The sequence below is a fragment of the Tamandua tetradactyla genome, chromosome 13 (genome assembly GCF_023851605.1).
Source record: "Tamandua tetradactyla isolate mTamTet1 chromosome 13, mTamTet1.pri, whole genome shotgun sequence".
Taxonomy (NCBI): domain Eukaryota; kingdom Metazoa; phylum Chordata; class Mammalia; order Pilosa; family Myrmecophagidae; genus Tamandua; species Tamandua tetradactyla.
This window is the reverse complement of record NC_135339.1, coordinates 90,281,034-90,284,896: the sequence shown is the minus strand read 5'-3', so window position 1 is coordinate 90,284,896 and position 3,863 is coordinate 90,281,034. Positions and strand designations below refer to the sequence as shown.

The window sequence follows — 3,863 nt, the reverse complement described above, 5'->3', positions numbered from 1 at the left end:
TACGTTACTCTTTTCTTTGCTTCTTTTGTATTAAACATTTTGCACTATTCCATTATTTCCTCTGTTGGCTTATAAATTAACATTGGTTTACTGTTCTTTCAGTGATTACCCTAGAGATTACAATAAGTATCTTTTACTTATTCAAATTAACTTTAAATTAAGTTTTACTGCTTCCCAATGAAGAGTCTTAAAACAGTTTTACTACATTTACCTCCTTCCTGCTCTTTGTGATAGTTTAATAATAAAATTTACATTTATATGTTACAAACCCCCATGAAAAACTATTTTTGTTGTTATGAAATCAATGATCATTTTCACTTACCCACATATTAAGCTTTTTGTTGCCTTCTATATCCTCCTGCAGGTTCCTGCCGTTTCCTTGGAATCAGTTTTCTTATATAGCAGAATACCTCGTTAGTATTTCTTTAGAGGAGTTCTACTGGTGATACATTATCTCAGCTTTTATTTATGTGAAAACGCCTTTGTTTGGTCCTTATTTTAAAAAATGAAATTTTTATTCAAGTATAATTTACATGCAATAAAATGAATAAATTTTGAGTATAGACATCGATAAATGCATACATCCATTTAAACATCACACCAAAGAAAATACAGAATATTTTCAGCACTCCACAAGTCCCCTTCTGCAATTTTTCAGAACTATCTCTATGAGATAGTTCTTTGATAACGTTTTCTATTCCACGAATATTGGTCTTACTAAGTATTCTTCTTTAATGAGGTCAATTTTGGCAAACTATCTTTTCTTGGTAAACTATAGGTTGTATCTAGGTTTCAGTTCATTTGCATAGAAGTCAGTATAATAGTATCTTACATTTGTTTTTCATTTCTTCTCTTTCACTGATCATTCCCATTTGAGACTTCTTATCTTGTAAAGTTGTTATTTTTCCTTTCGTTCTCATAGGTATTAGCTAATGATTTGTCAGTTTTGCTAATTAAAAAACATGATTTTTATTTCTCAGCTAGATATTTTATTTTTCTCTTCTGCTCATTAATTTCTACTTTTCTCTTTATTATTTCATTCCATGTTCTTTCTATGCTTTGCTTTGTTCTTGTTTTTCAGCTTTTGAGTTGTAAATTTAATTAGTTTATCTTTCTCTTTTCATTTATAAAATATAAATATTTAAGGCTTTTTTTTTCAGTTTCTAAATGAAATTTTATTGTGATATATTCACAAACCATATGATCCATGCAAAGCATACAATCAGTAGTTCACAGAATTATCATATAGTTGTACATCCATCACCACAATCTGTTTTAGAATGTTTTTATTTCTCCAAAAAAAAGAGAAATAAAAATGTAAAAGAACACCAAAGACATTCCATACCTCTTATCCCCCCTATTACTTTTATTTTTTTTTAATATGGAACACTTCACGAATTTGCGTGTCATCCTTGCGCAGGGGCCATGCTAATCTTCTCTGTATCATTCCAATTTTAGTATATGTGCCGCTGAAGCAAGCACCCTATTACTTTTTGCCTTTATTTTATTCTTCATCTACCCATACACTGGAAAAAAAGGGTGTCGGTCACAAGGTTTTTGCCATCTAAAGGTGATAAAGTTATAGAATCATTATCAAAGATCAAGGCTCCTGGATTGCAATTCAACAGTTTCAGGTATTTCCTTCTGGCTATTCTAATACACTAGAAACTAAAGGAAATAGCTGTATAATGAGTCAATGGTCGTAATCATTTGTTAGAACCTAATTTCTCCGTCACACTTCCTCCCTCTCATTTGATCATTTTCTCAGCCTTCAGGGATATTTGGGCAACGACTATTTTAACTTCTTCATACTGGAAGGGGGTGTTGACCTTTTGGGGTAGAGAAATGAACCTGGCTGATATTCTTGGACAGACTGGTACCTTTGGGTTTCAGGACTTATCTGGTACAGGAACAATCTGGAGGCCTTAAGTTTCTGAAAAATTAAACTTAATAAGAAAAACTTTATAGAATCTTAGATAGAGCCCAGAGTTTTCAGGAATACTGTTGGTGGCAGCTTGGCATATTGTTGAGGTTTGCAATATCTGGCTGAAGCTTGTATAAGAGTAACCTCCAGAATGACCTCTTTACTCTATTTGAAATATCTTATGAAGAGTTTATTTTGAAACTGTATTTTGTTACACTTATTTTCCTCCTTTTGGTCAAGAAGGTTTTCTCAATCCCATAATTCCAGGACCAGACTCATCCCTGGGAATCATGTCCCACATTGCCAGGGAGATTTACATACCTAGGAGTCATGTCCCACTACCGGGGAGGGTAGTGATTTTACTTGCAAAGTTGGCTTAGAGAGAGGCCCCATCTGGGCAACCAGAAAAGTTCTCTGTGGGTGATTCTTAGGAATAATTATAAGTAGGCTTAGCTTCACCATCTCAGAAATAAGTTTTATAAGGACAAGCTTCAATATCGAGGGGTTGGCTTATTAAATTGGGAGTCTCTAATGCTTGAGAGATTATCAGGAAGTCCCCAGGTGGGAAAGTTTAATAGTTCCACATTTTTCCCTAGTCTCTCAAGGGGACTTTGCAAATGCTTTTTTTTAATTTCCTGGCCAAAATACTCTGGAATGTATTGGTTAATGTGATTCATTAACCTGTACAGAAATAAGATTCCATTTCTTATTCTAGGTTCTGTGTCATTATGTTGTTTAAATAAAGACCAGTCAGGTTAAATTAGGTAATGTGCTATGAAATTCTAAATTTTGGACCAAACAAACATCTCTTCCTTTGCTCTTACAGAGAAGTTTCAAATACAGACAAAATCATCTTCTACCTTGTATTATGATTTCCCTTAATCCTAACCAGGTCCATTTCATTCATATTTCTAATTGAAGTCTGATTTCTTTTTCAGTTTCTTTAACAGTTGCTGTTTGGAGTAAAGCTGACTTTCATAGCTGCAGAAATCCAACCCCAAATCTCAAGTGTTACACAAATACTTTCAGGAAACTACAAGCATAGAGCATAGCATCTCAGAATTTAGAAATAACAGTTAAAACTCAAGAATAGATGAGACTACTGTAAGAACTTACAAACTAAGAACCCTTTCAAAAAGTCTTATTGAACATTCTGTACTCCTTAATCATTGTTTGTCCAAACTCTGCCCACCTTCCATCTCCTGACAGCCTATGCTCTCAGATTCAGTTTGCAGAGTTTGCTCATTGTAGTTAGTTCACCTTATTGAGACCACACAAATTTGTTCTTTCATTTCTAGCTTACATCATTCAACATAATGTCCTCAAGATTCATTCACCTGTTTGCATGACTTGCGACTTCATTCCTTCCTGCAGCTGTTCAATATTCTGTTGTATGTATACACCACAGTTTGCCCTTCCATTCATCAGTCAATATACCCTTAGGCCACCTCCATCCATTGCAAATCATGAATAATGCTACCGTAAACAGCAGCATGCAAATGCCTATTCATGTCCCTGCTTTCAGTTACTCCAAGATTGTACCTATTAATGGGGTTGCAGGATTCTATGGCAACCCTCTACTTAACCTCCTGCGGAAACACCACACTGCTTCCGGAGAGGCTGCACCATTCTACGTCCCTAACAAGAGTGAATAGGTGTATCTCTCGCTCCACATCTACTCAGGCACTTGAATCTTCCTGATTATTCTTTAAATCCTTTTATTCACACATCATATACTCCATCAGAAGTGTATATTTAATGGCTCCTGGTACAATCACAGAGTTATGCATTCATCACCACAATCTATATGAGAACATTTCTCTTTCTTTATCAAAGAAAGAAGAGGAAAATATATATTTTTTAATTTGAAAAGGAGAAACAATGATGATAAGAATCCCATACCCCTCACTTACACCCCTCCTTGTTGACATTTTGCTTT

The 3,863-nt window shown here is 34.6% G+C and overlaps 1 non-coding gene across 1 annotated transcript; it reads right to left on the bottom strand.

Moving 5' to 3' along the window:
* Positions 1–1,375: 1,375 nt before the first annotated feature.
* LOC143654726 (U6 spliceosomal RNA) lies at positions 1,376–1,482 on the bottom strand. Its single transcript, XR_013161917.1, has one exon. It is a non-coding gene; the product is annotated as a U6 spliceosomal RNA (small nuclear RNA).
* Positions 1,483–3,863: the final 2,381 nt, after the last annotated feature.